The sequence below is a fragment of the Crocuta crocuta genome, unplaced genomic scaffold (assembly GCF_008692635.1).
Source record: "Crocuta crocuta isolate KB4526 unplaced genomic scaffold, BGI_CrCroc_1.0 scaffold42, whole genome shotgun sequence".
Lineage (NCBI taxonomy): Eukaryota > Metazoa > Chordata > Mammalia > Carnivora > Hyaenidae > Crocuta > Crocuta crocuta.
In genome coordinates, this window is record NW_027528744.1 from 910492 (window position 1) to 935377 (window position 24886).

Consider the following 24886-nt stretch of genomic DNA (forward strand, 5'->3'; position numbering starts at 1 on the left):
AAGTTAATAAATGGCATTGCTTTTTCATTATTGCCCATCCAAGGCAATTTGCAGTGTTCACTTTAGAGAAAAAATAAGTTCTGTAGAAAGCACTTAAAACAATAAATTAACAGGGGCGCCTGGGTGGCTTAGTCGGTTAAGCATCTGACTTTCGCTTAGGTCATGATCTCGCGGTTCGTGGGTTCGAGCCCCGCGTCGGGCTCTGTGCTGACTGCCAGCTCAGAGCCTGGAGCCTATTTCAGAGTCTGTGTCTCCCTCTCTCTCTGACCCTCCCCTGCTCACACTGTCTCTCTCTCTCTTAGAAATAAATTAAAAAAAAAAAAACAATAAATTAACAAATTTAAAACCATGAGTCAGTTGTAAAAGGGACACGTATTTTAAGGTAGTCAGTACTATATTAAGCAATTAAAAATACTGATCTAGTAATTTCTTAGGTCTCCTTTTATTTATTTTTTTGGTACAATAAAATGATAAATTTAATCTTGAAAATGAAAAACAAGTGTGGTATTTGTATTTCATGATAACTAATTTAGGTGATTAGTTCATTTAACCAGAGGAGTTTAACTATTAGAGCTTGACTATTTTTTTTTTACAAATAGTTTATTGTCAAATTATTTCCACATAACANAATTCTGTTTTAAATGTCTGGAAGAATTCCACAGGGAAGCCAACAGGTCCAGGGTTCTTATTAGTTGGGAGATTTTTGATCACTGATTCGATTTCTTCACTCGTTATGGGTCTGTTCAGATTTTCTATTTCTTCCCATGTGAATTTTGGTAGTGAGTGTGTGTTTAGGAATTTGTCCATTTCTTCTAAGTTTTCCAATTGTTGGCCTATAATTTTTCATAGTATTCCCTGATAATTGCTTGTATTTCTGAGGGGTTGGTGGTAATTAATAAGTCCATTTTCATTCATAATTTTGTCTGGCTAGAGGTTTGTCAATTTTGTTTACTTTTTCAAAAAACCAACTCTTGGTTTCATTGATCTGTTCAATTGTTTCTTTGGTCTCTATGTTGTTTATTTCTGCTCTAATTTTTACTATTTCTCTTCTTCTACTGGGTTTAGGGCATTCTTGTTGCTCTGCCTCTAGTTCCTTTAGGTGAATATTAGACCTTGACTATTAGAAGTTTATTTTTACTCTTCACGTGGATCATTTTATTTAACCATTTTGTTGTAGCATACAAGAGAAGCAGTTTTTTTAGGAGAGAGAATTGGCATGAATGTTATTGACCTGTTATATGTTGTGCTTCATGATGCTCAAATCTGTAGGGGTGCCTGGGTGGCTCAGTTGGTTGACTGTCCCAACTTCAGTCATGACATGATCTCACAGTTGATGGGCCTGAGCCCTATGTCAGGCTTTGTGATGACAGTATGGAGCCTGCTTTGCATTCTCCATTTCCACACCGCCTCTCTTTCTGCCCCTCCCTTGCTCACGCTTTCTCTCTCTCTTTCTCTCTCTCTCTCCCAAAAATAAATAAACCTTAAAAAAAATTTTTTTGATAAAAAAATCTGTATAAATACCATAGCTAGTGGCATTTAGTTTGCTTTCTATAAGACATAGCATATATAAGAAATAGCATATATAATAAATAATAGTATGTACAGTATTCCTTTTTTCTTTTTAATCCCTAAGAACTTTTTTTGTTAGCTGTAATATATATAAAGTATTATATAAAGACTTACATAAAGGCTTATATAAAGTATTTTTTCTTACATTTAGATACAGTTGAATTTTTTAAATTTTTTAACGTTTATTCACTCTTGAGAGACAGAGACAGTGCTCAAGTGGGGAGAGGCAGAGAGAGAAGGAGAAACAGAATATGAAGCAGGTGCTAGGCTCTGAGCTGTTGGCACAGAGCCTGACGGGGGGCTTGAATCCACAAACAGCTAGATCATGACCTGAGCTGAAGTCAGACACTCAACTGACTGAGCTACCCAGGCCCCCCCATTTGAATTGTTTTAAGACACTTAATTTTAAGATTAGGAATTGTTTTAAAGAAGCATTTAGAAGGAAGCCACACCATTGTCTCATCTTGAGCTTCTGCATCTCAATTTGTTACTTTCATGAAGTACAGAGGTGATAACAGTTAAGACTCCTAAGCACTATAGCTTTGGGAAATATCCTTTTACTTTGTTTAGGATATACTGCACTGTGCTGTAACTGTAACAACTCGCTCAATAATAGCAATCCTATTTTGTGAAATTTTATAGGTATGCTTCTGTTACTCACTAAACTGTAAGTTTATTGAAAGCAGGACATATATTTTCACTTGTCTGGCAGTGTAGTTGAATAGATAAGAACCTAGGCTTTGGTGTTAAACATTCCTAGTTACCATTTTTAGCTTTGTGACTCAATAGTGTGTGACTTGTTCAGGTGTTTTGAACTGTTCAGTCTTGATTTTCTAATCTATAAGATAATCATAATAGTGATACCAAACTCACAAAATTATCCTGAAGATTAACTGACAAAATGTATGAAAAGCACTTATCGGTATACCTGAAACTCTTATGGAGAGAGAAATGAATTTCATTAACAAAAGACAAAAATGTGATGGCTTATTGACAGACACCATTATTTATGCTAGATCTATTAAAAGATAATAGCATGTTTTTGCAGCTCTCCAGTTCTTATATAGGAAGATGATGTCTACGAGTTCTTAATATAGCAGCTGTCACATGATGAGTACTTAATAAACGTTAATAGTAAAGAAAGTGGAGATGGTAGTTATTTAGTGTTTAGTTTTATTTTGGTTTGTTCTCTCCATTTTTCTGACAAATCCTGTCACTCTCCCATTCCTATTTCAGTATGACTGGGTTACTTTTGGCATCTAATTGTATTGGCAGTTACTTTTCTGGATCCATATTATCCAACTGTTCTAAGGACCCAGAGGACATAGAATTAAGTTGGTCTTGGCAATGCCTTGGAGGTGAAGGAAGACATGTAATATCATTCCCCAGGTGTAACTACATCTAGCAAGTAGAAAAATAAGCATCCTGAAAATGTGTTTGTTTTTTTTTTTGTAAACTCAAATTTGTTAATGGCAAAAATTTTGTTCTAACCTTCCTACCTTGTGGAATCTATCCCTCTATCCATCCATCAATTCTCCAATTCATCTATAGATCCATTGAGTCTTTTATGAGGGCCAGCCACTGTTAAGGGAGATACAGTGCCTTGCCCTCAAGACATTGTGGTTTAATAGGGAATACAGGCATATTCAGTACAGTACTAAATATATACCCAAACTTTAAGCAGAGGGTACCATAGGTTAGCATATTGAAGATATCTCTTAAAGCCATCTTTGTAGAAATACTTCCCAGGAGAAGACTTATTTACATTGAAATCTTTAAGTGTGAGTAGGCACTTGGAGGTAGGGAGAGGTATTCTCTGTAAAAGTATTAGTTGAATGAAGTTTGAACATTGAGTTTGATGTGTGAGAGAGAATATAAGACTAAGGTTGCAGAGATCTTCAGGCCTTGATGTGGCCACTTAAGATATTTGTAAATTGTCTTAAGAATCATGGAACAGTATTGAATGATTTCTTTCTTTTTTTCTTTAATTTTTTAATGTTTTATTTATTTCTGAGAGAGACAGCATGAGCAGGGGAGTGTCAGAGAGAGAGGGAGATATGTAATCTGAAACAGGCTCCAGGAACTGAGCTGCCTGTGAGCACAGAGCCCAATGTGGGGCCCAAACCCACAAACTGTGAGATCATGACCTGAGCCGAAGTTGGACGCTTAACCGACTGAGCCACCCAGGCGCGCTGGCACTGAATGATTTCCAAAAGGACAAATAATAACATGGCCAATTTTGTGTTTGGAAATTTAATTCCAGCAAAGGTGGAAGAGTACATTCGGTGACTGGTAAGATACTATTCAAGTAACATGTGAGCAAAAAAATGGTAGACTGAACTGAGGAACCATTGAGCCTGTATAGAACTGGAGAGATACACAAGCTATTACATTGATTTGACTGTATGTGGGAAGTGAAAGAAAAAACAAAGATTCAAACACAATAGCTGGATTTCTGACTTATGTAACAGGGGAGTAACATTAACTGAGGAAGAACAAATACTGAAGAGGAGTGGTCTTTTAACCTTGGAGACGTTGACAATCTTATTTTATTATTTATTTTAATTTTTTGAAAGAGAGTATGAGAGAGAATGCAAGTGGGGGAGGGGGAGATGGCAAAGGAAGGAGAGAATCCCAACCAGGCTCCATGCCCAGCGCAGTCCCCAGTGTAGGGCTCAATCCCACAACTAAGATCACGAGCTGAGCCAAAATCAAGAGTCAGACACCTAACTGACAGAGTCACACATGCACCCCAAGAATCTTATTCTAGACATGAGGTGCACATGCTACCATATTTCTTGCCAAGCCATTTGTTTGACAATGCCTCTGACCCCACTTTCTGACTCTCTCCATCATATCCCTCTATCTCAGCAATAGGGATGATGGTGGATGATGCAGATGCTTTGAAGAGTTAATTTTACAATTAGTCTGAGTCCATTGTTATAAAATTCGAAGAAAAATCATAACTAATCCTAACATTGTTACTATCTTCTAATATCATGTTTATTAACTTATACTGTGATTTAACTTGCTTTTATTTTGTATTTTCTTTTAGCATATTTGTTGAAAGGTTACTAAGCAAGGAACTCATTAGATAATGGAATAAATTGTGACTGACAATGGTAAAGGTCTTAGAAAACCCACACTGAAACTGAGAAAACATTGTGTTTATTTGGATGGAATCTGTTGACTGCCATTACATAATGTTGTAGAAAAGAGATCAAATATATGGGTATTTAGTATGGTTGCATTCAGCATTTAAAATCTTTCACATTTAAAATATTTTGTTCACTGATTCAAAAAGGAATTTTTTTTATTTTCCTATAGAATGTCAGGGGTGTGGCTATTTTTTTCATGTTGATTTTTCCCCGCCCCCTTCTGCTTATATGAAGGTTATATTGTCATTTCAAATCTTCCAATAAACGGTCTTTAGTTTTTTAACACACACACCTAACAAAATCTAAAATTAATCAATATATATTTTGTCACCCAAAAATAAAAGAATTTTAGAAATACTCTTTTCACTCCATTGACTACCTTTCCATCTTTCAGTCACGTAACTTAGTCCCATCCTGGCTTTATAACTGATATCGTAATGCTTATTAGTTTGGGTCACCTGGGTGAAGAAGCAATTACCATTAATACCTATGGAAACATTCCCAGACCCCCAAAATAACCTCTTTTAGATGTTTCTGATTCTTTAGGACACATCTTGCTAATGAATGCACAAAACAATGACAAAGCATAAATGTTCACGCAAAACAAATCAATGCTATGGTGGCCTGATGCTGACAGTAGTTCCTTTGCAGGAGGTTGTGACACCGCTGTCCCTGCTCAGGGTACAAGGTGCCATGCTGCTTTTATACAGGCTACTGAGAAACAAGTTTGGAGGTTCTTTTTGCTTTTAGTCTTTTGTGTCAAAGTGAAAAACCTGTTCAGATTTCTTTAGGTTATCATAAACAGATACTAATGTAGGTCTTTCATAAAAATGAAGTGGTGTTAATGAACTTTTGGAAAATGATGGATATCTGCAAACAAAATTAAGTTCCTTGAAAAGATTGATAAATTGAACAATCTCTGGCAAAAAAAATAAATAAATAAAATACTTTGTTCATGGTCTTCTCTCCCAAACCAATGGCTGGTACATTTAACTTTTGAAATTTGCATCATAGGGGAGGTGTGTGTGTGTGTGTGTGTGTGTGTGTGTGTGTGTGTGTATATATTTTTGGAAATAGTTTTCTCATTTCCTTAATGAAGGTGGTTTACTAGATGGTCTGAATTGGTCTTCTTAGGAATTAACTCTGTAGATTCTGTTTTTATAATATTATTTTATGATATAAGCATACCCTATAGGAACCAAACTATAGGAAACAATTGGTTTTATTTCTCAAAGTTTAGTCTAATTCTTTTTATTTGCCTTCTAATATTAGAATTTACCCCTAATTATAAAAAGATACTGTTTTACAAAAGATTTATCATAGGGATATTGTTGATATGGAATTATTTCTGCATTAATGTATTTATTAAGATATCATTGACTGCTTGGGGAATGGAGAGAGGAGGTTGCTCTACTAAAGTGTTGCTATTAACTGCAAATGCAGAACCGAAGCAGCTGGCACATTAAACACATTCATCAGCTCTTCATTTACTACATGTGTCCCAATTCAAAACTTTCAGGCAGTAAGTAGGCTCACCCATGTCCAGATAGGTCTAAGTAAATGTCTTGTAAGAGGAGATTTCAATGAGAAGAACTGGTGTGGAGTAAACAGTACATATCTAGTTACACAGATGCCTTCTGTGTATAAAGGCATAAGCTAGATATTAGGATGCTCAGCTGTACAGATTGAGAAGGAAAGGAAGTTTGAGAAAAATGGTAGTGAACTGTTAAGTGCAGTGAGGAAGCAGGCTTCAAGATTAACCTCTTTGTTAGAAGGAATACATACATTCCTGCTAGGAAAAGAAGTATCTTATTTGTGGTTTTTCATTCCATTTGTATTTTTCTTAAATATTATTATTTTAGGAGAGTAGCTCTTAGGCCTTTTGCTCTCTCTGCCATCCCTTCTGATACAGCCTGTTGTTTCTTCTAAAATTATATCTGGAAATACATTGTAATACAGCCTTAACTTCTCTTCCTAACTTGTTCTGAACCTTAGAACAGTTATTTAACCTAGGTAGGTATTCCTTTCTCTTATACTGAAATAAGGAGGCATACTTAGATACCTTTATTGCACTCATAGTTAAGTATGTACAAGACATTTTTATATTTATAAGCCTCAGATTGAATAATGAGTATGGGAATCTTTCTTATATATTGTTATAAAAACGATCAGGGAAAACTTGGCCTAAACCCTTTATTCATTGAGTGACATGAATTATTAAAGATGCATTAAGGGACGCCTGGGTGCCTCAGTTGGTTAGGCATCTGATTCTTGGCTTCAGCTCAGGTCATGATCTCATGGTTTCACGAGTTTGAGGCCCCCCTCAGGCTCTGCACTGGTTGGAATTCTCTGTCTCCTTCTTTCTTCCCTCCCCCACATGCACTCTCTCTGTCTCCCTCAAAATAAAAAAATAAACTTTAATAAAGTATGCATTGATACCAGATGATTTGGTAGGAAAGTTAGACATTTTTTTAGTATTAGTAGTTTTTAGCTTAATATCTTATATATGTTAATATTAACATTACTAAAGTAATTTCTTAGTTTAGTATCTTATTGTCTATGATTTTTTTGGAAGGTGTAGTTGTTTTTGTCTGCTGGCTTGTAGGCTTAACACAGATGAAATAAAACGTGCTTTCCTTTCCTGAGAATATTTTCTTCTTTGGTGCAACAAACACCATTCATTCAGATGCTAGCAATATGAAGAGAAAACACAAATTGAAAAATGGAGCAATTTGTTGATAATTTTCATAAGGCTACATATTCATGAAATCATTTAAAATTTGCTGTCATAAGTTATATAGAGAATGAAACTTGATTTTTGAAAATGAATTTATTTTTAGCCTAGCCTTTATAGAAATTACCAACCTTGATTTTAGTTTCCAAGTCTTTGCTTATCCAGAAAAGTGTCTCTAACCATATTCCTACTCATATCTGATGTTCAATCTTGACACTATAAAATAATACCAGTAAGTAAAAATTACTCTTATGAAATCATAAATTCAGGAACTACTTACATATGAAAAGAATTTAAAGAAATTTGAATGGGTAGAAGATGGGATAAAGGACCACTAATTGTATGGATAATTACTAATTTACCTTTTACATCAATTTAAATTCAGTATGCATTATGTTAAAAGGTTTTTTAATGTACGAATAGAGTCCTAAGGCCAGTCCTGAATTACATTTTGGAATTAAGAGCAAGCAAGTGAAACAATTGGTGATTATTTGTTCCATATAGATTTGAACAAAACATAGTCAATACTATGTATATTCCATTTTTTTTCCCAAAATGACATTCCTCCTTTGAAATTGTTAAAAACAGAATTATGATTATGAAGGGAATAAAAAAAGAATATAATTATGATCTAAAGTACTCATCTTTCTTTTATAGCATGTATCATATACTGATCATATTTTACCACTGGGCAATGGTCATACTCAACAAGTATATTTTTTGATTACTTCCAGATAAGATTAATTTATTATCACTTATAAATCTGTTTTTATCTTTGAAAAATAACTACATAAAATTTATTTGATATGACAAAATTTTGCTTGAGGTGATACGACAAAATTTTGCTTGAGTTGTCCAAAACTCTTAACTGAGATTTCTTCCTCCCTTTATATTTCAAGAGGCAGAGAGTAAAAGTAATTTCATAAAAAAATTAATAAAATTTTTCAAGTTATGTATTGGCCTGCATATTCTCTTACCCTGTGTTCTACCAATCACAGATTTTTTAATGGGAATATTTTTTAAGAGGAAAAAGGTACATTTAGAAATATAAATAAAGGGATTTCAATTGGGAGGATTTAAAATATTTTATGCTTTTAATAAATAATAAAATGAGTTTCCAGCTTGCCTTCATATTGATAGAGCAATAATTTTAATTTGCTTTTCAGTTTAACTGTTATTTCTAGACTTATTTTTCACATTCCATGTTCAGACATGGGAAATAAACTGAAATAAAGTCAACATACTTTTTATTACTCAAAAGAAGTTCATTTTAAGGAATTACAAGTGAATATTATCACTTAAGTAGCATTGTATTTGAAATGAAATTTTAATGGGATAACCTTTGATTTTCCCATGTCTGTATTTGCTATCTTTTCCCATTTCTGTTCTCTTCTTTTTCTGACAGATGACAGTAGGCATTTAAATTATAAAAATATAAAAATAATTTTGAAATCAGATTCTGGTATGTTTCAGTGGTCTTTTATATAAGAACACAATGAATTTCTATCTCTTATGATATGTACAATATTGTAATCTTTGATTGTTTAGATAGCATATTGGTGCTTATTATGTGTTATGAAGATTCCTGGGATGTAATTAACAATAGAACATATGCACTGAGTTGTTTATCTAATGCAATTATGTTTACCTAGAACAGTCCATTCTCACTTCTTTTTCTTTTCTTCCTTGGTCAAGAATATATGTTTAATAGGGAATTGGTCAGATTTAAGCAGGATTTCTCAACTTCAGAACTGTTGGCATTTTGGGACAGATAATTCTTTGTTTTGGAGGCTTTTGTGTGCATCATAGGATATTTTAGCAGTATCCCAAGCCTTTAACCCCTAGAAACTAGTTCAGTTTCACCCTTCAGTTCTTACAATCAAAATATTTCCACACGTTGCCAAAAGTTCCCCAGAGGACAAAAATAGTCCAGTTGAGAACCACTAAACTAAAGGTTGATGTAAAGTAACTCTTTATAGTCTGAGATTTCTAGTGACCAATTTTTTTTTTTGTAATTTCACTTCAATAATGGCTTTGAAATTGAGCTACAACTCTAAACAGTGTTAGATGATAAAGTTATTACTTGTGTTAATATTTTAGAAAGCAAAATACTACTTACAGAAAACACGGGTCATTTGGAATACTCACTGCTAGTAGAAGTGTAAATTAACACTAACCACTTTGAAAACTGAAAGTATCCATTAAAGCTGAATATACCACAGTTCCAAATAATAAAATACATAATATAGTAAATTTCATACAACCGATTGATTTTCAGAGAATACTTTTGTTGATTTTTGTTCGACTCTTGAATCCATAGCTTTCTTGTGGTTATAATTGACCTTGTCAGTTGTGATGTAAGTAACAGTGGATATTTTCATTCTGTTAGTAGTAGCATAAAAGTGAAACAGCAAAGACCTAAGTCCAGAATTACTAATATGTGAGTGCCTTATAGGTTTCAAATAATAGAAGAATATTTCCTTAATATTATATGCTTTTTTCACAGTGTAACAGCTATACACAAGGCACACTTTTAAATTTAACCCGTATTGTAATATTCTGATTAACAATGTCCATCTGAGATTTTGTCACTTGAATAGATTGCTTGAAAACTCCAAAAAAAAAATAAATAAATAAAAAATAAATTTAACCTGTATAATAATTTTGCATCACTTTAAGTCTAGACTACCAACAAAACAATAAATGAAGCCCTGATTTGCCAGTTTCTATGGTGTAAACACTCATGGAAAAACAAAAAGAAACATTGTTGATTTCAAGTTGCCAATGTGATGTCACTGAACACAGAATTGGGAAGAGATATAGTTAACGATCATTATTTAATATTTCCACCATACTAGACATAGATAACCCTATGAGAATAGATAACCATAAAATGTAGTAAAATAACTTGGAAGTGATAAGTGTTTATTATACTAGTTTTCAGTATATTATATTTATTTGTAAGATTATATCATTTAATTTTAGTACTGGTTTTGTTTAACAGTTGACTCACAAAATTCCTGAAAATTTAACAGTGGGCTCTCATGAACCAGTATGAGCTAGTTCTAGAACACTATGGTTTTTAATAAGTATATTCATAGCAACACTCTTTATGTAGCTAAAAATTGAAACTATGTTAATGTTCATCAGTAGGAGAATGGTAATTCCGATCATTGCCGAATTGTAATTATTATCTAAATATTGTACAAGTTCACTTCTTTATAATATATTTTAAATGTGCTATATTTATATAATAGAATATTACAATACATTAAGAATGTACAAACTTACAGTTACATTCAACATGGATGAACCTCTTTAACTTTGTGCTGGGTTAAAGAAGCCAATTACAGAGTACATTTCGTATGATTCCATTCATACAGAGCCAAACTAATCCACGGTCTTAGAAATCAACATAGAGTTTATGCCTACACTGGTAGCTTCATGATGGGGGTTTCTGGGTGCTGATAGTATTCATTTTTAAAAAGAAATCTAACTGTTTGTTACAGGAGTGTGTTCACTTGTGAACACTCATCAAGCTGTACACTTAAGATTTGTGCACTTTTCTATATGTACATAATATTTTAAAAATTCACTAGAAAAAATGTTGGCTAAATCAGAAAATAAATCTGGAAATTTGTCAGTTAGTACATTTGAGGGATAACTTAACACTGAGATATGACCAAAGCCCAATCTAACTTATCACAAAGAGTTGTGTTTCTTTCATGTGTATTCTGCCATTCAATTAAAATATGTGTCATTCTTTGAACTCAGCCTGTCCAGTTATGGCATCATCTGTGCTTTGCTCTTCCTTATATTTGGAAGCGTTCTTTCTAATTTCTGTCTATTAGAATTTCTTATTATTCTTCTCACATGTAAACCATTCTTGAATAGTTGAGGTTTGATTTCAGTAGTTTCAGTAAGAGTAGTTTTTACCTACTCTTGCATCTTTTACCATATAAGAGTTGAAGATTAGTGTGAACATGGTTAAATAACCTTTTCTGGTTTCAGAAGTACTGGATAATTGAGGGTGCTGTAATCTGACTGCTGAATAAATGGGACATTGTCATTTAAGACTTTCATTGTTGCCTCAACTATAACCCCTAATTTCATATCTTGTTGGTTATTTCTTTTGTCCTTAATGTAACCATCCAAGACAAGCTCTCATAAAAATGCCTTGTCATCATCTACATATTATCAAGCATATATATTTACAATCACCTTAGAAATAATTTTGAATTGCATGAAAATAGGGTTGACAGTGGGAAACTTCAAATCCTTTTTCCATTAAGAGATTTTGTAGCTTACATGTACCTTATTAGTCACTGACGGTAAGCCATGATCTAATAAAGAATTAGATCTCATAAAAGATTAATAGGTTTCTAGACCTCTGAATCTAGGTTTCTAGACCTCTGAATCTGAGACTAGTTCAAAATCCTGAGATCAATTTGAATTTAGATTGGACTGAACTGTGATTTCCTATCTGGTCATGTAAGTGTTGTAACTTTGCTGATTGGTGAAGATTAGGTGGAGAGTACTGTGTCTGTACTGGCATGATGTGTTTGCTTTCAGTGTGCACTCATCCACTTAGCGACGCACTGATGTGTCCTGGGTTCTGCCTGGTTTAAGGGTATATGTCAAATGACTTCTAACAGCTGTGTGCCACATCAAAGGCAATTAATTTGCTCTTATGTAGTTGTTAAACTCATTTCTTTCCTATGTGTTTCTAACCTACAATTCTTCTGACAGATTGTATCTTAAACACTTCTTTTTCTGGGAGGGTCCAATTTAAGGTTTACTTTTCATTTGCTCTCATTTTAGAACAGGAGTAACTTTTCCAGTTGTTTTATTTTGTTTTGTTTTATTGGGTTGTAAGAAAAAATCAAGTTATAACGTTGTTTAAATTTTTTTTAACAAGTGAAGTTCTTTCAACAATATTTTCTAACTCCTTTGGCATGAAGAAGCAATTGAAGCATGACCCTACTTTCCTAAGGCAACTTGTTTTTCTTTTACACTGCATGCCTCTGGTGTTGGCACTCTTGTTTTTACTAGTCTCTCTTGCATACAGTATTTTACATTTTTACATTATAAAGGTTACAGGCAAATAGCCAGCTGTCACATTCTTGAGGTCAGATACAATTACTATATGTGAGATCCTCTGTTTTGGCTTCATACTACTTGCCAGATTGCTAAGCAGATGTTCTAGGCTATAATTCAGGAAACTGGGACCTCTTGAAACATTCCCTGAGAGTTGCTTTTGACATCTCTGAATCATTTATTTAAAGGTAATTAGTTCTAGTGAAAATGAAAATGCCTTGATATGAAAAGAACAAAATGCAGTGTTTGAGACTTACAGCACGATTAGGAACTTGATTCTGGATATGTATCTAATGGTAGAAAAGTATTAATTTTAACATAGGAATACATTACAATTAAGCACGTTTCCACTTTATTATTTTCTTTTAATTTGGAGATTTTACAAAAAAGACTATTACCAAAAAAAGTCTTTGTTTTTATAGACTTTAAAGACTACCAATGACTTTGTGCTACATTGAAGAATTTATAAGCTTCCGTTTTTGTACAGAAAACATGTACAAGGAGGCTGTAAGAATATCATCTCTTCTTTAATGTATCCCAGTACATGTGTTGGCACTTTTCTCATATATCTCATCAATATTTTTGTTGGTACTGCAAATTTTTATAACATGAAACTCCTTTATCTATATTTGGAACTTTTATAAAATACTACTCAGAACCTGTAGTTTTCTTGTCCTTTATGTCCATTATTGACATACATCAGTTGTACAAAAGATAAAATTTTAAACTAACTCTTAGGATCTAAAAGTTCAAAAAACACACTTTTAAAGATTTGTTATGATGTATTTATTTAGATCTCTTTAGCCATATTTAGATAATGAAGGAGCCACATCACTTGTGTTTGTATCAGTATATTTCACTTGCAGTATACATGGTTCTTTACAGAAAAGTGCTTTACACAGAAACGTGTAAGATCCAGTATCTGGGTATTGGGAAAAGTCTTAGGCCACCATATTTTAAGGAAGGTAAGAATAAATAGTACGAATAAACATCTAACTCTCATTTATATTTGCCTATGGATGAATTTGAATTTAAAGTAAATGTAGCTCCATCAGAAATTCAAGGTACTCATAACAAACACTTCAGTCAAACTAATGAAGTCTCTGTGTGAAAATTGAACCTCTCAATTTTCTCAACCTCTGTTACTCCTCCTTTTCCCCATTTCATATTTTCCCCATTTCATATTTTGGATGAATAGCTTTACAATGAGATTGATGCGACAGACCTATTTCAGCAGTTCTTCAGAGTCATAGAAAGTCATTAAGTGTGTTGGTTTACAAAATTTACCCTGGTTTCTAGGCCTAAGTGGATATATAACCTTAACTTACCATAACTTTGAGTTCCTACTAGCTTAAAAGCTGTATTCCAGTAGGGAAAAAAAAAAAAAAAAAAGAGAGAGAGAGAGAGAGATTGGCAATGTCCATTTTAGAATTGAAATCCAAGCAGAGCCTTTTTATCTACAGAAAATTTAAGCATTTGTGTAGATGAGTCCTTATTTGGGTAATTGGTAATTGAATATTAGTCATCTCTGTCTCCTTCTCCTGTATTTCTTCTTTCCCTTTTCCCCAGCCTTTTTATCATATACACACACAAATTAGCACATTACAATCTTAAATTATCAAATTAGTGCATTTTGTCAGTTCTAAAATGTGCACTTTCTTTGTATATTAACACCTGTGAAATTGGAATGTAACTGTCTTTTCATCACACAAATTTAGAACTAGTTGAGAGAAAAAGTCTGATAATAGAAAACCAGTTAAGAGAAAGAATCAGATGGTAGAGATCAAATGTATCATTTTTATAGCTGATATAGAATAGACTGGGGAATAGGTTAGTTCTACTAGCCAAGTAGGTTTGTTTCAGCAGACTTACCCACACACCTCACCACATGAAGCTAATGGCACTGAGCAGCAGAGAAGAATGTGTACTTTCAATGCAGCAGACTGCCCAGGTGGGAGGAAGAGGCTGACAAAAACAGCAGTTCATGGACCACATAGGATCTCTGCCCCTACACCAAAGAAAAAGAAGCAAGCAGGAGGAGCAAGGTGGGCATTATTGGTCCACATGGACACTAGTAAGTGGAGGCTAAGTATTTTCCTCCAACGGAGTAAAGCTGAGGTTTGTAGTCTGGATATGACTGCAAAGCCAAGACCCTTGCCATCCTTTTCCAAGTTCTTCTCATTCACTAGGCATGCTTTAAAAATACCAATTTAAAAATATACCTCAGGAACCTCCTCATTTTTTATTCTGTCCTTTCTATCTCTGGGTTCTTCTTTGCCTCATCTTTCTACTTCCATATACTTTTCCTTGTTGTCAATATCTGCAGATTTCTCTTAATTTCTTTGTTTCTTGGAGAAGTAGACCTTTTCTGCCTGACCAAGGCCGTCTCTTCATTGTGGGATGAGCCTTTTCCTCTCAATTACTTACATTCCAACATAGTTGAATCTCCTGCATTATTTTCTTCCTCTGCTTTTGTTTCTCTTGTCCTGCTTAGATCCCTTGAGATGTGTTTGTCCTCACCTTGACCTCCCTATTATCTTCACACCTCATCTTTTACATTTATTCTGTTGTACAACTTCTCCCCTGGCCTGTCACATGCCTACCTGGGCTAATAGAGTTTGCTTGTCCCAGAAGCTTGTTAGTAGTTTAAAAAAGTCTTCATTCGTGCCACATGTTGTTAATATCCTCATATGGTCCCTGCATCCTGCTTTAGGTTTGGCTTCTTTCTTGAAGAATTAGCATTGAAGAAATTCACATTTGCATTTTATCACATCCACTACAGCCTATCTGGAGTGAACCATCAATCCACAGTGAATTTTTGCAGACGAGGGATTTGCTGCATGAAGCATGTAGATAAATGCACAAGAATGAGAGCAAAAGAAAACACTCCTTTTTATTTCCGTCAGAATGCAAGTTAAGATGTGCCATATTTGCCAGTGTTATAAGGCATATTAAAATTATACTTAAGCATTGAAAATTGGGTGGCTGAGTCAGGGAAAAAGTCTTGTCTCTTCATAGAGTATGCAGTCATGGCTTGGCAAATGGACAATGTCTTCAATGTATTGCATTCTGTATTTTTGTATTGTGATCTAAAACTTAATGTCATAGGCTGTGCTTATTAAAAAATTGACATCTCCACTTGTAATCATGAAACTGATTCTTTAACAGGAAAGAGGAAAGTAGAGATACTTGGGAAATCAGAAAAGCTAGTCTTTAATTGTGAAAGCTCTTCTTTACTAATTAGGGCTCTTCTTCAAAGTTTTCTTCCTCTTAACTTGAGATCTTTTTTCTACCAGCTGCATAGAAGTTACAGTATATGTTTTTTTTCCCTAGGTGATAAGAAATAGGTTGAGCTTTTTTCTAATACTTCTATTCATTCATTTAACATATTGAGCATATGATCTATGTAAAAGGCAATGTTCTAGATAATGGGGATGTATCAGTGAATAACTCCCAATGTCCAGCTGTTGTGGAGCTTTTGATTCTTCTGGAGTATCATGGAAGTTAAAAGTTATTAAATGCTATATAGTTTAATAGTTAGAAAAGTGGCACTTCTTGTTGTAATGCTGTTATTTTAATATCTCATGGGACATTCGCCTCTGACTAGTCAGACTTCATACATGATGGCCCATGTAGCGGGGAAGGATGCAGACACTGCCAGTCCTCCTAAAAGTTAGGCCTGGAATTGACATAGTGTCACTTTCATCGTCCTCTGCTAGTCAGAGCAGTCACAGGCCAGCCGAGATTCAAGAGTGGACTAGACCCCTTGTCTCAGTGAGAGGATATCAAAGATTTTGTAGTCATCATTAATATGCCATAGGTACCACTTAACTAACCATGTGACTTAGCAATGTTACGTTAGCGGCCTGAACCTAGGAACCCTAATCTGTCTTAGGATGTCTGGGAGAGTAGGAACACGGTAATACTCATGTAGTAGTCATTGTCCACCCTGTTTAATGACTCATTTTTACATGCTCTGTTGACTACAGTTCAACTCAGGCACTTTAAGTAAAACTGAAATTTTCTCCATTCTCCAGGGTTTTTACTTACCATCACAGTTATAGTACCATATGACTTATTAAGGAAGAAGTACAGATAGGTCACAGAGGATTTTCTTAATCAAATGTTTTCTGTGGTCTAATTGTCTCTTAGTCATGAGTTTTATAACTAATAGATACAAATAGAATAAGACATTACAATTTGTAGCAATCTAAAGTTTACCATTCCCAGGGGAAATGCCTTCTAAGCATTCTTTCTCTAAATGACTATACCTTGTGACAAATTTGGAAACTCTTTTAATTATTGCTAACATAAGATTGATCACTTTAATCCTGTGATAGTTACACATTTAGCAGAAAATCAACCATTTTGTATATGACAGCACTGAAGGTCTACATTCATTTTGCACTCCTTAAAAGCACTCCTTAAAAGAATAGATTATGTGTACGTATAGTGATTAAGTGATTTCCCTCAGTGAACTTAAGTGGACTGGGAAAAAATAGAAGTCTTCTTAGAAGCCTGTATGTTTTAATCCTTTCACAATGTTGCATGCCCAACCTGTTTTTAAATTACTTATTTCCACTTCCAATCCCCCTTCCCTCCGTCCCAAATTAAACCCTCTGGGTAGAGCCATGAAACTATGCTTTAGACACTCTAGTGTTTTATGGATCCACTCACTTTTACCAATGTGTTTCTCCTGTCTCTTGGTGTTTTTTTTTTTTTCTCAGTATTTTCTCATTCATCCTGAAAACAATTGTTGGGAATACATATGTTGGCAAATCAACCATTTGTTGACTTGTGAGATTCCCCCAGCTCTCCTGATGATATTAGAAGCTTTTTCATTTGATTACAAACTGATGCTTTCTCTGTGATTCTCTCTAAACAGTAGTCCAAATAACCCACATATCAGTCTTTTTTTTAAAAATTCACATTCAGTTCTCTGGTTATCCATTTCCTGAGGGAGTACGAGGAGTGGATGGCATATAATAGTTTATAAACTTGGGCATTAAATCTTGGATTTACCAGTAAGTTTCTGTGTAAAATGGGACCAGTTGTTTAACTTCTTATGGTTCTTCCCTCCCTTCTTCATACCCCTCTGTTTGTTTTTCCTTCCCCCCGCCAAGGATTTGTTAGTATTTTTTGATATATGATCTGTGAAAACATGTTAAAATTTTACTCTATACGCACAGGTAGAATAATCCAGGTTCTGTGAAGACCTCACTTCACATCCAGTCTAATAGTGATAGGTTTGCTTTCTGTGCCTTCAAATAGTCATATGTGTTCCTACATGATTAAACTTACTAGGAAAACACAAATTGTATCATATCCTTTCATTGCTCAGAAGCTTCCATTCAGATAGAGTAACCATGTTCTTTATTTCTTTTTCTCTTTTAAAAAGTTCCTTGGAAAGATGATGAAAAACAGTAAAGTGAACAAAAAAAAAATACATGTACAGTCCAAGCAATTAAAAAAAATAAGAAACAAAAGTTCCTACCCCTAGTTCTATCCAAGCCAGAGGTAACTGTGATTAACATTCTGATGGATGGCCTTCCTTTTTTTCCCCTGAATCTATATTGATAATAACGTATATTAACATAATAACACATAGATATAATGTATTTGTCTATATACATATTTTTTTTCCACCGAACAGAATTATGGTCTACATATGTTTTCACTTTTAATTACCAAACCTTGCTAAACTTCAATTTCCTCATCTGAAAGGAGGGGATGGTTATACTACCAGCCCTCAGTCTCATTATGAAGTTAAGTAAAATAATCCATGGAGATCATTTAAGACACACCAGCGCGAAGCCTGTACTCAGGCTTTATTACTGCTCTAACTATGCAAAAAATGTCCCAAACCTAGGATCTAAAGTGATCTAGGCACAACCTGTCAAAGAGACTATAACAGTTTATTTATTCTTCAAGAAAGCAGAGAATCTTTTATTTCTACTGATTTAATATATTGCAGGTGATAGACATTTACACTTTTTCCTTCTAGATAATCTTAATAAGAAAAAATAAAACAAATGCATATTTGGAGATTTAGATGTATGAGAAATAAACTCATCAACGATTTGTGAATATATTCTGTTCAGGCCTTGTTTCTTTTGTCTAGACACAGAGCTTTGAGCAAAGAAGTTTAAATTAAACTTTCATTAGACTTTTTGAAAAAAAGTTATACTTCAAAAAGGCAGGGTTTTTGCCCCATTTACTTATTAGTAAAAAGGAGGAAAAAGAGATGCATTTATTTATCTCATTGTTTTTAATTCTAGCTATTTAGGGCACCTAATCATAATTAGAATACCCTGGGTCAGATGAATATAAAAATATTGGCAAAGACCAGAAACTGTACTAATGTTTAAACCTATAATTTGAACTTAAAATACTTTCCCATCAGTTGGGCTACAAGTAATTGCTTGCCACAATTGCATAAGATATATTACCGTACTCTCCAATTTTCACCTAAAATTACATGTCCCTCCATGGTTTCCTTCCCTGTGCTTCCTCCCTTCCTTTACTTCTATAATGAGATATATGTTACATTACCACTTAGGGGCACAGTCAGTTGAGTTTCAGCTTGGGTCGTAATCCCAGGATCATAGATAGGATTGAGCCCTGCATCAGGCTCTGTGCTGAGCTTGGAGCCTACTTAAGATTCTCTCTCTCCCTCTCTCCCCCTCTCCCTCTCTCCTCCTTTCTCCTTCCCTCTCCCTCCCTCTCCCTGCCTCCTATTCTATCTTGAAAAAAGAAAAGTAAAGAAAAATCACATTACCACATTATAAGCAAAAAAACAAACAAACAAAAAAACCCTTTGTTAAGTCATCTTAACAAAAAATGGTAGAATAATAAGTTTAAACATGTGTGTTTTTTACAAACTTGACACTAAGTAAATCTACCTGAAAAAATTTTAGGGCCATTTCAGGTAAAGCAAAGTCTTAAACAGATATTTACCACCTCTTTATAAAAGCTTTAAAGTCTTTAGGTAACTGTACAAAATAAAAATATGGATTAGCCTATTGGTTTTTTAATGCTGAAGTGTATCTAATGAAATCTTTTTAGTATATGAAACATACTTGGGCATGGCATCAGAAAACCTTCAACAAAGTATTCTTCACAGCAAAATGACACTTTGGCTAGTTCTTCAAGTCTCTCTTGTTAGATTTTTTTTGTCTTTGCCTTTAAATATTAGACATTTTTAACATTCTGATGTAGACCCTTTTCTTAACCACATTCTCTCTGTAGTCAGTGTCTTTCACTTCATGACTTCAATTACCATTGATTCACTTAATGCTCCCAAATGTGACTTCGAACACCAAACCAGTCTTCTGAACTCTAGACTGCTGTATTCAAGTGTTGACATCTCTCTTCGAATCTCTCTCTGGCTTCTTTATACTGCTATGGCCCAAAGTAAACACATTTCTCCTTTGTTCCCTCCCTTACAAACACATTTCCCTGTGTTCTCTATAAATGGCATCGACATCACTATCACAGCCCATCTCAAAAACCTAGGCATCTTCTATTCCCTTACTTCCCATGTGTTATAGTCACCAGATTCTGTCACTTCTACTTCTTCATTGTCTCCTGAATTTATCTCCTGTACATATCCACTGTCACATTATAATCAAAGCCACTATCATCTCCCACATGTACTACTACGTTTGTCTTATAATGTGACTCCACATCCACTCTGATCTCTTTTCAGCCCAGCTCCATTTAAGAACTGGAATGATCTTTGAACTCACATATATGATCATGTCACTTTCCATCTTAAACTCTTGTTGCTTTTATGGGCATTGATTACCTGATTCTCAACCTCTTTCAAAGCTATGCTTTAGTCTGCCCAACCTTTACGTCTTAGCTTAAAGGTTGATTTTATAGGGAAACCTTCCTAACCTCCTAGTATCTCCTAATTAAGTTAACCTCCATGACACATTTATTTATCCTTTGAAGTGATTTCACAGCTGTAATTATCTGTTTATCTTTCCTTCTGCTGTGAGGGCAAGGACTATGTCTGCCTTATCAGTTATCCTTGCCCATTAACTGTATCCCCGGCCTATAATCCATTTTCAAAAAAAAAAATATTTCAAGTGAAAGAATACATATAATGAGTTTCCTGCATGCTGATCCCAAGGAAGGAGAGAATACATCTGTAAGTCCTAATTCTCCCTTTCCATTTATGTTCTCATGGAATAGTTCAAATGCTTATTATGGTTTTGTCTTTCTTTACTATTCCCATACCTTATCCCCCCATAGCTTTCTTTGTAAAATTTCATTTGCTTTATTTGCTGCTACTACTTGTCCTTGCTATATCTTTTCTTTATCTTGCAAAACTTTTACTATGAATATTTCAGATGGTAAAGAAATTTCCTGAATCAGATCTCTGCTAGAGTTTTGAGTTCATACAAGATATACATTGTATGTAATGTTTCCTCTAGTTTGCTCTTACTGAGGTCATAAAAGGATAGCAGTTAGAGTGCTCTGTGTGTAAAGCTAATAATTTGTTTCGCCATCTGATGCTCAGAACTGGAAAAAGCCAAGACAAAAATTCTTGGAATTACAAACCGATAGAACAAAACGTGACTCTTAGCACTAACCTAATGTGTTCCTGATTTTGCTTCACTTGAAATGGGTCATATTCTTTTTAAAGCATAGCTACCATCAGTTGAAAATACTATTTAAATTGCCTTTATTAAACTCAGTAGAACGTAGATAATATATAATATTAGTGACTGTTTTAATGCATTGTAAACATTCATACTTTTTTTAAATTTCAAATGTATTTGATGGCAGCTTTGCTTTTTATTTGACATACAACTAAATGCCAAAATGCATTTAAATGAGATTCTTAGTTTCTATTTCTCAGTAATTGCCCAGATAAAATTCTTTTGGTTGATGATTTGCTCCTGTCCCTTTTTCATGCTATGTGCTATCAGTTTTTTCTCATAATTAACAATGATAGAAGGAAAGTGTGCCCATGTAATAACATTTGATGCTATTACTTGCAACAGTAAATTAAATTATTTTTAATAGTATGTGGCACTACCTACTCTAAAGACTGATGAACAGTTTCTTATCTGCAAAATGGAGATAATACCTGTACTTCAACTTCCATGTATTATGTAAAGTACCCAGCACAGCTCCCTCTCCTTGGTCTATTGCATATATGAAGAATACTGGTAAAGAGACATGTGTTTTGCAAACAAATATTAAATAAAAATATAATCCAGCTATGGTAGAACTTCATCATACTGTCCTCCTTAATCTCTCTTTGGAGGTGCTTCTCCATTAGAATCCTATCATAATCCCAATACGAACCCAGTACGAACCATCTTCTTTCAATATTATCTTCATTCTCTTTTGAATTTTATACTCACCACATCTGGTATGCACAGATTAATCAAGGGGTTGGGGAATTGAGTGGAAGTCTGTCAAAAAGAGGTCTTTTTTTAAGACTATATTTAGTGCCTATATAGTGATTCTCAGATGTTTGGATTTCATAGACTTGTGCAAAAATAATTATATTACCTTTTGCTTATTTTTAATTTCTTCATGTCCCTCATATATCCATGAAAACTTCTTTGAAGCTTTGTGGATTGTGTTTGGGAACCACTAGACTATACCTTTGTGATTTCCTAGTTCAACCAAGAATTTTATCATGAATAGATTAATTGTATGATGAGGTAAAAATCTCTGTTCAGTATACAGTAAAATCTTGATTATCTGGCACACTCAAGTGTTGCACACTGCATTATACTCAGAAGGAATACCTATTTATGCCTGTAGTTAGGAAAATGCAACTGGACTTTGATCTTCTTTGCCAGGAATATTTTTAAGTCCACAAGATGGCAGTGTTACCTCAGAAAGGTAATGAAGTTAGTGATGAGCATGATTGCTTGGTTTTCCAGTACAAATAAAGAAGCTTTTGATGCTTCTCATAGTCACTGATAAAGTATGGAAGACAGTGTTATTGATGGCAGGAGAACATCTGAGGGGAAATTTGCTAATGTAGTAAATTATTAAGTAAAAATAGTAACCATGTCATGTTTCAAGGAATCTTTCTATTTTCTTTCCTACCTTCTACTTTTATGAGAAAGAGGTAAACATCAAGAAAACAATTCCCTAAGATGCCCTAGGCCTTCACTGTATTTGTCCAGTATCCCATATCACTCATGTTTATAGCATAGAAATGAGTTAATTAATGTTCAGTAATAATGACCCCAGTTACCGAGGCAGCATTAGATTATCTTATTTACTCAGAGATGTAACACTTTAGAAAGATTTTCACAAGTTAAAGTGAAAGTTTGGATTTAAAAATTAACCTTCAGTTATTCAGCATACCATCTGCTAAGCTGCATCAGAGACTCCTTATAGGTCATTTTATGTAGAAATTATGAAATTCATTTCATTCATGATCTGAGGTATAAATTGACTTAGTGTTCCAGAGACAAAAGGAACCGTGACTCATTAATACTCTTTATCATATTTCTAACAACACATCATATCTTATTCTAAGTGTGTAATAATAAAAAGTTATTTCAAGTTCAGCCCATGTTCACTCTTTCACTCTTTAATCCAAATACAAAAATAATTCATTTTGAGTGGTTACTGTTTTGGATGCTGTATTTCAAAGTATAACTGTACATAATAATAATAAGTATGGATTCTTTTTTTATTGAAGTAGATTGACATACAATGTTATATTAGTTTCAGGTGCATAGCACAGTAATTTGCCAATTCTGTAAATTACTCAGTGCTCACCACAATAAGTAAGGTCACCATCTGTCATCATACATTATCACAGTGTTATTGACTGTATTCTCTATGCTGTACTTTTCATCTCAGGACTTACTTAGTTTACAGCTGTAAGTTCGTGCCTCTTAATCACCTGCACCTATCTCACCCATCCTACTCACCCATGTCCTGTCTGACAACCATCAATACTCTGTATTTAAGAGTTCTTTTTTTTTTTAATTTCTTTGTGTATTTCTTTGTTTTATTTTTTAGATTCCACATCTAAGTGAAATCCTTCATATTTGCCTTTCTCTGTCTGACTTATTTTATTTAGCATTATACCCAGAAGTGACAAGGTTTCATTCCTTTTTATGGCTGAGTAATATTCCATTATATGATTTTTATACACACACACACACACACACCATATCTTCCAAGAAATATGGATTCTTACTAATGCTTTTTGACATTGTTGAACCTTAAAAACATTTTCATTGTGGAGGACCTGGGTGGCTCAGTTGGCTGAGCATCCAACATTGGCTCAGGTCGTGATCTCACAGTTCAGGGGTTTGAGTTCTGCATTGGTCTCTGTGCTGACAGCTCAGAGCCTGGATTCTGCTTCAGATTCTGTGTCTCCCTCTCTCTCCGCCCCTTTCCTGCTCACACTCTGTCTCTGCCTGTCTCTCGAAAATAAATAAAAAGCGTTAAAAACTTTTTAACAATTTTCATTGCATCACAAATTACTCTGATCTAAGAGCAAATTCAGTATCTTGTTTTCTGTTCCTTCTCTTCACTTTCACATTGTTTTCTTATATCTCATAATTCTATATTAGCCATGGTAACAGAAATTAAAGTAAATTAAACAAGTAAAAATCCACAGATTTCCAAAACCTACTCTTGACCATTAGTTATAATAGCTGGTAAGACCTAGCAGACTTATCTGATTTTTAATGATCTGTTTTGACTTTTTTTAAGTAGGAAGAGTAATCTAAAATAATGGGATTGTCAACTTTGTAATGGGAGTCTTCTGTGGAGGGATAGTCTTGCTTTAAGAGAGGGAGCTATTTTACACAGACTAACACCAAGTTTTTTCTAGTATATTATTAAATATTTGTTCTGCCCTAGATTAGTGGGATTAATTTATTCAGTGTTATGATAGTTTATTCACTATATGACTTTAAGGAATATTGTATTCCTTCATATTAGGCCTTAGCATAACATTTGTAGAAGGTAATATTGAACTGAGAACCATAAATTTTAGTTTGCTATGCAGGGTAACAAATGAATATTAAGAATCTGGTATGAATTAACCAAAAGAAAGTTACTTAGAGTAAATAGAAAAGTTGTGTTGTCAGAATTTTATTATGCCTCCATGCCAAAACTCATAGGAGTGTGATTTCTAAGAGACAGTTCTAAACCTGAGACCAGGTTTGTGCTCAAATAATCCAGGTTCTCTTGTTTTCATTTCTAAGAAGGTAGGCAATAGGCCAGTAAAACTGACTTGGAATCAGTTTCATTTGTATCATGCTTCAAGCTATTCTCTTGTGCAGATGCTATCGTTATTGGCTCTAGTATCTAAGAAGGACAAAGT

General features: G+C 34.1%; 1 protein-coding gene across 11 annotated transcripts in view; it reads left to right on the top strand.

Moving 5' to 3' along the window:
• ARB2A (ARB2 cotranscriptional regulator A) overlaps positions 1-24886 on the top strand; it is a 413025-nt gene that overhangs the window by 125020 nt on the left and 263119 nt on the right. The gene's annotated exons all lie outside the window — the stretch shown is intronic.